The sequence below is a fragment of the Poecilia formosa genome, unplaced genomic scaffold (genome assembly GCF_000485575.1).
Source record: "Poecilia formosa unplaced genomic scaffold, Poecilia_formosa-5.1.2 Scaffold228, whole genome shotgun sequence".
Classification (NCBI taxonomy): domain Eukaryota; kingdom Metazoa; phylum Chordata; class Actinopteri; order Cyprinodontiformes; family Poeciliidae; genus Poecilia; species Poecilia formosa.
The window spans coordinates 428,620-440,188 of NW_006800167.1; positions in this window are offsets into that span (position 1 = coordinate 428,620).

Here is an 11,569-nt window from a genome sequence, read left to right on the forward strand (position 1 = left end):
TCTATTGTGAGGTCAGCCTGGCAGAGTCTTCTATTGTCTGGAATGTTACTTGGGTTTCAGAAGATTAAATTATAGCTCACTGCTGCACATTCTATAAAACACATCTGCCTGTGCAGTAGAGACCACTAAAAACTACTTAAATGGCTTTTCTGGACTAAATCTTCCTAAATATTTCAGTTATGACAGCATAAAAACATTCCCTGTCTGTTCTTTTAGTTAAAACAATTTAATTATGGTTTTTGCAAATATTGAATCTGACAATGACCATTTGTAACTCTCTTTTTATATATTTTCAAATATTTGGCCAACATCTTCTCACAAAAAGCTCAGATGTTACACTAGTTGATATGAACTAATCCGTGTTGCTAAATATCCAAAGGAGTTTAAAAAATGTTTAGCTTACAAATGAAACAGATTATATCTGCCTCTGCTTAACTTCCATATTTTCATTTTTTTTTTTATTATTCTCTTGTGTTTCTCTTTTCAAGAAATAGTTCTCCAAAAGACCAGGGTCCACAACAAGTGATATGTTTTGTTTTGATGATGTCTTTTGGTTTAATAAGCAGCATGATCATAACATGGGCTAGCAAATATTTGGTGGAGTGGGGATGGAGGAAAGTCAAATACCAAAGAAAACAAGGTTCAAGTTTGATGCTAAGATGTCAAAATGATTAAGTGGCTAATAGGTTTCATATTAAAATCAATCTTGTTATTACATTTCTACTTTAATCTATTCTTTTCTTTTTCTCCCAGTCAGCTACGTATGGATTATTGTTTTAGCAGATTTTTTTTTCTAATTTGATCCTGAGCATCCTTTATCCTTCTGAATTTTATTTTACCTATGTTCTTGATTAGATAGTATTCTGTTTCTCTCAGTCATTTGGGTCTCAGTCGTTTGTCCCTTGATGGAGGAATTAACAACACATAATCTTTGTTTGTTGCCTTCCTACAGAAACTACCACTGATATTGTGATTGTTTAATTTCTGCTCCTTTCCTGGAGGAAGCCATCAACAGAGCTCTTACAACTGAGGGTACTCTGTGTTTTTCCTTCCCATAAATAGTACCTCTGGTTCCATGCTTCTATCTTTTTTTCCATGTCTGCTTCTTGTCCTCTCAGCGTCTAGCTGGTCACAGCAGATGGCTGTCCTTACTGAGGTCGGTTCTGTTGGAGTTTTTTTTTTTTTTCTGTTGAAAGGAAGTGGTTTCTCTCCACTTTTGCCACATGTTTGCCAGGGATGAGAGATTAATGTAAAATCTTCAACTGAAATAAATCAGTTGGTCTTCAATCAATAGAATCATTTCTATCCTTTGTAGCATTACATCATCAACTAAATTTTACTGTATTGTATACACTCACTACTGGCAACTTTCACACCTTTCCTGTACTGGACCTCTTGCATGCTTTTCTTTTTTTTATTTTCTTTTTCTTTTATTCAGTGATTAAATGTTACTACTTATTCTGTGCATTTCTTTCATGTAATGTCATTTTTTTTACCTATTGTAATTTATTTTCATGTAAAGCAGTTTTACTATGCTCAAAGGTGCTATGCCAATGCCTCATTTTGCTTTCAGGACAGCCTCAATTCTTCATGGCATAGATTCAACAAGGTGTCATAAACATTCCTCAGAGATTTTGGCTCATATTGACCAGAAAGGCTGCAGATTTGAATCTCCTAGTACGCCGCAATCTCAAATACAAATACTCCGTTGGGTTGTGATTTGGCGATAGTAAACGGCATTAGAGCATGGTGTACTTGCTTTCAAATACTAGACATCAGGGGTAAAAACAAATGCTGTGGAGAAAATTAAAGCCAGAAAGCCTTAGTCCAATGTCAGTCTATCTGTTGCTTCTCACTGGTTATTTACCCTTTTTCAGACCATTCTATGTAAACCTGATCAATGGGTGTGGATGAAAATCCCAGTAGATCAGCACCAGTTTGGCACCAGCAACCATGCCATGTTCAAAGTCACTTAAATCCAGTTTCTTCATCATTTTGATACTTTGTTTGAACTTCAGAAAGCCATCTTTTCATCATATCTGGATGCCTCAATGCACTGATTTTTCGGCATGTGGTTTTATCACTGTGTTAACAAGCAACTTAACAAATGTATCAAATAAAGAGGCCAAGCAATTATATTAGGATACAATTGGAGTGCAAGTACTTCAACTAATTGGATTGTATTGAAAATTGTATTGATGTAAACCAAATTTAGACTAAAAGTTGTAATTGCATATCAACTGAAGCTATTTGTCTAGTAAAGTGCCCTAAAATGGCATTTGTTGTGAAGTGGGTGGCAGAGGTAAAAAAATGATGGGCATCTTTACTAGCCTATTATATGTACAACTGTATGTTATTGTTAACATTACTAATAATTTAAAGTCCTCCACAGACTATACATATTAGAGGAAGTAGGGGTGGCGCTGTCTACTGGCTCATAAAATGTAGATTTATTTGGGGAGGTTTGGCATCATATGAGCTCTTTCCTAATATAAGTTCCCTTTGAACCAAAATGGTGGGTGTACAAAGCCTGTCACGGCTCTGACAGGGATGGTTAGGCCTTTATGGCTCCAGGATGTAGGAGTAGGATATTCCAGAGTTCAAAGTGGTTAAGCCATGTGTGATCCTGTCGGGGCAAACCCTTTCCATTTCTGCCAGCAGAAGAAGAAAGGGGTTATTTATTACTCTGGTTTTCTTAGTTCCAGCTTTTTGCTATACCAATTATTACTGATATGGATCAAAAATATAACCCCAAAAGTTAAATGCAACAAAATACTATATAGGGGTTTTTATTTTATTTTTTAATTTTTTTTTTTTCAGTTCTTAAAATATTTTTTTTACATCTATTATTGAAAGCCTTACTGAAGAATATTGTTTTTTTTTCAGCTCAATTGTAAATCACAAGCCCTTATTATACGTGTGTTGACTTCTTCTGTTACAATGCCAGTAGCGCAACTGGGTCTGGAGCAAAGCGCTGGGTGGCTTCCAAAGAGCTCTTTTCCACAGCTGAAGCCACTTTACCATGGCTGTTTTCACCACAGCGAACCACAGGCCCTTCTGTGAGGTTGCTGCGCTTCCGTTGTGAGCCTCTCAGAACATTTCGGGCCCTGCTCACCATAACAGTGCAGCCAACGCCGCTGACGGATCAAAGATCACCTTCTGCTTAACAAACAGCAACACACTCTGCCAATCAAAAACATCTGGGAGTGGTTGGTTGCAGCTGCTGGCGTGTGCCCACACCCTTGAAACAATCAGAGCAGATGTGAAGATCGTCTCACGTAAGGTACAGATGTTTCTGCTAGTCAGAGCCATTCACCACAGGGCGCTTTTTGAGGTCCTATTAAATTTAGACTGTTTGTGCTGCACCCAGATTGGGTTTGGTGCCTTGGGTTATGCCGCTGGCTTGTGGGTTGTCGCTATTCAGTAAGATGATTGAAAACAGTGTTGAATGCAAAGTGCTCAAAGAAAAGAGTGCAAAACAGTGTTTTCTCTAAGTGGGTGGAGGGGGGGGGATGTTATCGACAATAACAGAGGGATATAATGCTGCAAAATCTTTTAGCAGATTTCGCCCAACAGATACATAATTTACCTAAATTAGATGATTATTTACCAAGTGAGATTTGTAATGTTTATTGTTCATTGTAATTTTGAATTACTGTAAATCAAAGCGTGCAAGTTGTTTTCCCATATTACCTCTCTTCTGTGCAAAGAAATACATATATTTTCAGGTTACTTGCAATACAGCAAAATAAAAAATTTAGTTGAATATAATTTAAAATATTACAATTTAAATTAGCCTAGGTGTCTTAAAACCTTCAATAGAATTCAAATGAATATATATGAATTCAAAATGAAATTGCAATAGTGAACAACCATGAAATGCAACAACCTACGTGCATGAATTTTTATTTTCAACTAATACTCAGTTGAACAGAGTTAATGACAAATAATGCAGTATGTTTTTGATAGGAGCCAATGACCTTGACTTGGTAAGTCTGTCTTGCAAAAGGTTCTCGAAATCAAACAGTCTTGAGGAAATTTCATGTCCATGGCCTACTTATGGTAACCCCTACTTACTTTCAGATTTGAATTAAAAACTATGTATCTGGTGAAGCCATCCTTGGACGGTTTTAGATGTTCGCTAGGAGTCACTGTGATGCAAAAAATTAAATTCCTCTTGAGGTTTGTTGCAGAAACAGTGTTTTTTTTTATTTCTTTTAGAACTATTAATAATTCATATAACTCAACAAAACTTTAAACGCTATTTTGAAGAAAGGTTGCCCCAGGGCATTATGCTGGCACAACCCCTCTTCACTGTGGGATGAGGTGTTTTTTCTTGTGTAGGAGTTGTGACCAAAGAATCCAGGAATAATTTCATCAAAACATAACACATTCTCTCACAAGATTTTGGTAAATTTTAGCCAGGCTTGGATGTTTTCTGTCATGTTGCACATACACAGTATGTGCAAAATCCTGCAGCTCTGCTGTCAAACCTTTGAGTCAAGCTAAATTTCATCTCGCCTTTTCACAAATTTTGGAAAAAATTATGACGTTTTTATAATATTTCATGAAACTGACTTTGTCTGTTTCTGCTGCACAATGTATTGCCGCGAAATTGTGTTGTGCCTTTCTCCCGATTGTAACATTTATACACACCACAAACTGTGAAAGGAGGCAAGTGAGAAATTGATAAATTATTAAAGAAATTATTTCCTATGTAAGCCTGGCACTGCACAGACACCTAGAGAGTGGTTGTAGCGTAGACACAGTCATGAAGTGTAGATGGTGTTAAAACCAGACCCTCTCAGATCTGGAGAGAATCCTTCACTCCTGCAGACTCCCTATGGTGATTAGAAAAACACTTTTGTGGACATTACACCCTGTTTTTCTTTTCCTCCACTGTCTCTGCCTGCTCTCTCTCTTTGCACCCTATTAAAACAACATCTTTGGCACAGCCTGACCGAGCATGACATCTGAAGCAAGGTTCAGTAACCTACCCTCACCATGACCCTTCATAGCTCATTCATAGGAATAAAACGGCTCCGTTCTGTACATCAAAGAGGGATCTTCTGTTTTTACTGCCTCTAAATCTTCCTCAGGTCTCTCCGGCAACTTGGATATAAATAATAAAAAAAGAAAACTATAAGTAATCTAGATTTTATATATATATGTATGTATATATGAGTGTATTTTATTTTCTTTTTTCAAATTTAAATTGTGCAAGAACTATTTATGTACACCTTTCTCTTCAGCATGAGTTTGTTCTCAAAGTGGATATTCTTCTAGCTGTCAGAAGACTGCTGAAGGCTGCTTTATTATCGCTGACATTTAGGTCCAGAAATGAGGCAGTGAAATGTGCGAACATGTAGAGAAGGGAGTTAATAAGGTTATCTGTGCTATAATGGCACTTTGTGATAAATCTCTCTGAGGCTTTTCAGCGAGCTGTTATAATTGTTAATCAATCCCTTATAACTGCACAACTCAATGGAGGAAATATAGGTGAAATTGCTTCAGACTTGTGCCTTTCACTTCTAATTGAAATATTAGTGGGAAAATTAACATAAATCTCAGTATCAGTGTAAGAGTCAAATTCTCATGAAAGCTGTTTGTTCCAGACATTTCATCTGAATTTTTCTGATGTCATATTTTTTATGACTCATTTGGCCATTTTTCTGTTTGGATTTATTTGTTTACTCACAGTGTTGAGCACAAGTACACGATAAAGCACTTAGTCAAAATGTTGGAAAATAAACCTTGAAAACTTGTCTTCTACAACGTTAAGAAAGCCAAGGCTGCCTTTTCAACATGTTGATCTTTCAAACAGTTGTAGCCAGGCTGCTACTGAATCGGTTTTGCCATCTGAACCATTTCTGAGTTATTTGGTTGAAGATTCTTAAGCTGATTATTAATTAAAAAAATAATAATAATTTTACTTCATGAAGGTTTTGATTCAAATCCTCAGTGACTCATCAATAGGGTTACAGAGGATGGAGTTATTTTTAAATAAATGCTTATAAAATATTTTCCACATTAAAAGGATTTTGTGGGTGCAATAATTTGTAATCTTTAATGCTCAATCCTGACTATGGGCTCTGTACCATTTTTAAAAAGTGCTACTGAATATAGTGTTTGTGAAAACCAAAGCGCATGTGGCTTTTTGCAAAATAGCAGCTCTCATGTATAACATCTGTGCATGACTAATACTAAAACACGACGTACTGATGTAGAATCTTCCCATGGGTGCGTCATATATTACATTTACTCCACATCATATTCGTGCTCCATCCTTTTTGCCCAAGCGTACCATTGATTTCTCTGACTTTGCTGTTTAGAATTGTTCTTAAACTTTTGACAAGCATTTATTATGTTTCCCAAGATGGATTTAATTTGTGCAACAGGCTGTATTCCATGCTTTGAAGGGTTTCACAGATAGCTGATTTGCTGTCCAGACCTTCAGAGATGAATGTGTGTAGTTAAAGCTGGGTCTTCATGGCCCTTTGATGTCAATATATTCCCCAATACTCGAACAGCATCAAAATAAGCTGGGATTCTTAAAGGGGCAGTGTTATGTAAAGCTTTAGTTCATACATCATGATATAATGTTATTCCCTCATCAAAAACATATCTGGAGTGCTGCTTTCATTCTTTCATCCGTGTTTGAGAAATCCTTTATTCTCCCGTGGCAACCATTCAGCTATGCAAAATGCTTGGGGGGACTGAGCACAGCTTTTGAGGACAAAACTCTTCCTCGGCACTACAGTTTCCAAGTCAAGCACCCTTGTCCCACAACTAACCCACTCAGCTCCTTCAGACTAGCTAGCAGCAATTAGCAAATGCCTGTTGGAACTGCACATCTGCTGTGAAGCACTGTGATAAATAAATGATGACATTTAAAGAGAGAGCGTCAAAAAGAGAAAGAGTTTCTTAAAGAGACAGAGGCCTGATTTCAAGGTGTTAAATTATGAAGTCAAATTTCTTTTAAGCCATATTTTTTTATAACAACTGGAGGTAACATAGTGACTTGATTGCGCTATAAAATGACACAAAGTGGCAATAAAAGACATAATGAATGACTATATTTTATTAAACCCCAGAAAAGAAATTCACATTTAATACTGATCCTTTAAATTTGAGGAGACCTTAGAAAACAATATTCAGTTTATCTATTCATTCATCCATTGTCTATACTCTCTTATCTGGTTTCCAGCTGTCATTAGGTAAGCTGATGGGTACACCCTGGACAGAGCCTTTCTGAATGGATGTTCTCCCAGCACATATGTAGATTTCGTATCCTTCAGTTATACGTTAGGTTAAATGGTCTAGTTTTGCTTTCAATGGGCTATTTAAGTTTAATTTGACATGTTCAGAGCTTTTCACGTTATTGGCCAAAATTAATGTATTTCTATTTTTTTGGAGACTTGTTTTAGGATCTTGAGGTCTGCTTTCATGGTGAACTTGGAGGGATAGTTAGACTTGGGTCTGTTGGTAGATGTTCTGGATGGCATCCTAATGTTAATAACAATGTTTGCATCAAGTACTCTTGTTGTTCGATGTACATATGTGCAATTGTAGGCATTTTAAGTGAAAATAAAAGTTTATCCTTTACCAGATTTTTTTTAAAAGCACATTTATTGAACATATTAAAAGTTTTTTTTCTTATTGTTTAGTTCATAAAATACATACATATATATATATTTATATATATGTATAGTTAGAATTTATATTAAATAAATGTGCAAATATGTTATAAAAACATAGATTGTAGTTGGAACTCAAAGCAGGCACATCTTTTAATTGTGCAACAAAATGAATTCATTTATATCATGTTATTAATGCAAATTGGTTGCCTAAAATGGAAAAAGAAAGTGTTGTCAAAATTTATGCGATAAGACCCAGGGCCTTTATTCTGCTCAGTAATAACATCTTCAGTTTCTTGCCAGTGGCTATTACATATTTTAACTCTAATATAAAACAGGAAAACCAACAGCTTTTTGCGCAATTCTTTCACAAAACTTAAAAACCATTTCTGAATGTTCCATCCTGTTTCTCTTTATACAAATGCCTGCTGAGGAGCATGATCACTTAAACCACCAGCATGACCATTTAGACCTCTGAGATCCAACACCTGATATAACTGACAATATCATTAACTGCACATCTGTTATTTTTAAAATACAACTTCATTCCAAAACAAACAAAATCTTTTAACACATTAACTTTTCATGTCTTTTATAGAACTGTTTAGCTTCTTCAGAATCTAATTTACTAAGTGTTTACACATCATTATATTTATTTACTTTTTATCAAAAATTCCTTGCTTATTCAGTTTAGGGGAAATGAGAAATGATATGACTTTTATTATCTGCACTATATAAATAAGGACGGATAATTTACTGGCTCTAGGTGGGTGTGGGTCAGTCACGTTTCCTGTGGAACCAACCAAAAAGCTTCACATCTGCCAAGAAAAATGATCACAGCCACTGACTCAGGACAGGGAAAATAGTTTTCACGGTTCTAAATTATTCCTGTTTATCCTGTCATCCATGATGCTTTCATGATTTAGTAAAGTTCATTAAGGCTACCATGGCAAACACATGAAGGAATTCCCTCAGGTTTTTTTCTGCTCTGACCCTGACTGTGATTGCTCACTTAAGTGCCAAATTTTATCCCTCAGAAAGCGATGGAATGAATAGACATCAAAATCTAAATGTTCTCAAGTGACAGCAATAGTAAATGTGAAGTAATGAGATTATACCCCTTTTTCGCTGAAGGTTTTTTTTTTTTGCCTTCAAAGAAATGTTTGCTTGAGCAATTTAATTGTTTTGGAAATTCCAGGGCATCGCCCTCAGAGCTGTGCATTCCTTGTCTCCACCACACAATGCATTCCTCAGGAATAAAGGTGATCTCCATCAGAATTGGTCAGACCCCCAGGAAAGTCTCAGGAATTTCGTCCAGCAGGAAAACAAAATGTCAGACAATGTGATTGATAGTGTATTAATTAGAGAGAAGTCTTGGCCGTAGGTGTCTTTGTTATATGCCAGACTGCAGAGTGGCCCAAAAACGGTTCAATCTGAAGCGGTTTTTGGAAGCAATGAATCTGAAGAATAAGGAATATTTGGGATTCCAGTGTTGTCACATACATTGTAGCTGCTACCATAAAAAATATAAGAACAACAACAAAAAAAGAAATACTATTCTTTATGTGGCAGATATTTTAAGAAGATTCCATATGCTTACATTACATTACTGTTATGAATTTCATGCTTTTGAATATGAAAATGAGACTTCAATAATGGGAGAGGTTTTGCATCAAATTTGTGTCAACGTCAATCCTCTTTGATAACTAATGAATTAGGTGATAATTTCCCATAATAAGCTTGTTGTCCACTCATGGAACTGTGATTATGTGACTAATATTGGAGGTTATTTAAAGTTGTTTTGATTTGATCAGGTGTCCTACTGCGTCATATTTAATAAAGGTATGGTAATATAAAAACTTACCAATTATATCAATATATGGACAGACAGGAAAGTGTACAATGGGACATCTAGGGAGTTCTGAGGAGAGCTCCTCAATCAGACGCAGAGAAAAGGGATAGGAGCCTAAAGGTTGGGTATGAATAAGAACGGCCAAGAAATAAAAAGTAGTTCTTTGGTGCAGTGAAGTTGTATACTAGAATAAACACTTAATTACGGAGAAAAATGGAAGTCAAACCTTCTGTTTTTCAGGTACTTGCAACAAATATCAGTGGGATTCACTACATTGCATTAAATTCTATATAAACTATCTATAAATTTGTTTGACCTGATGAGAAAATACAGTAAACTCTTAATACATTCAATGTAAAATAGAAAGAAAGAACAGAGAAAATTGTAAAATAAAATAAAATAAAATAAATAAATAAATAAATAAATAAATAAATAAATAAATAAATAAATAAATAAATAAATAAATAAATAAATAAAAATCATTAGTATATTTCCAAGAAGGGAATGTTGGAAATACACTACAGTACAATTTAACTGCAAAAGGCAGTTAAATGTTAACAGCCTGGGGGCTATGATGAAGATTAACAATAAAACAAATTAAGGTTAGTTTGATGATGATGATAATGATTTATAAGGAAATGTACTGTCGTTGGGTAAGTCTGTGCTACAACAGTATAAACCAGAAGTATGTAGCACCAAACGCAAGCCACATTTTGTAGTTTTTATGAGACCCAAATCCAGGTAAGAGGTAATGCAGGATGATTTTGATGTGTTTCTAAAAAGGAGTAGAAGGATCTTGAGCCACAAACCATGGGGAAACAAGAGGAGAAATCAGAGGAAGCCAATTAAGACTGGAGGATTAAATACGAGGAAACAGTAATTATTGGAGCAAGGAACCAGTGAGTCTAGCTAACTGAATGGACAACAACACTTTGGGGAGCATGACTACAGGGAGGAAAAAATTACTGATACACAATAAGTACACAGGAAAGAAAACAGCAGAGGCTAAAACCCATAAAAAGAGCAAAATCATTAAAAGTTGCAAAACACAAGATTCTAATTAAAATGAAATGAAATGAAAAAAAAAAAAAAGAAAAAACCTCAGAAACAAAGTCCAAAAAAGTCCGACAGATCATGACAGGACGAGTTTCTAAATGAAGATTTGGATTAGTTGAAAACCAATACTCATAAATATAAAGATTACAAAGCCATCCAGCCATCCATCCATCCATCACTGGGTAAGAGGCCTGGACAGGGGTAAGAGGCAGAGTTACACACCAAACAGGTTGCCAGTCCATCCCAGGGCACTGCAAAGTTTTCTTGCAGTAACACATTACAGATGTTAGACGTGCTTAGCTTCATCTCCTTGTGGCAACTGTAAACAATATAAAATCTGTTGACATGCAGTAAATAGGAATAAAACAAGTGACTCATAGACAACAAGCAGCTTACTGCTTTGCTGTAACAGAAAACATTGTTGTCAAAACAACGCATGAAACACATAATGTCACTGCGTGGTAAAAGGACTTTTCAGCCCATTGTATATTTACAGTGATTTTGAGGACCTCTGTCAACCATAGCCCTGTTTTGCATTCATAGAGTCACACATATTTGAGTTCAATTTGTTGCACACAAACAAATCATTCCTCCGAAGTGCATGCTGTCGAGGAGAAGGAGGGCTCTGCCAAATTTAAATTTCACCTCTGGAATGAAATTCAGTGAAGAAAACAAATACGATCCTTTGAAAACTAGGCTCGCTCTTTCCTTGAGATAATCCTGAATTTATTCCCTTTGTCTTCTGTTTCAGTGCGGGAATAGAGAAAGAAGTTTAGCATCCACACTGATAAAACATCTCCCTTCCCCCAATTACTATTCCAACCCACTAGCCCCTGAAAAAAAAAAAAATAAAATAAGTGATATACATTTTTTTCCAGAGTTGGGGCAGACATAGTATTTTACGTTGGCATTATGAGTCATCATGTGAATGTCACAAATTTTGAATATATTTTCATACACACACACCCCCACACACCCCCACACCCACACGCCCCCCCCCCCCCCCACACACACACACACACAC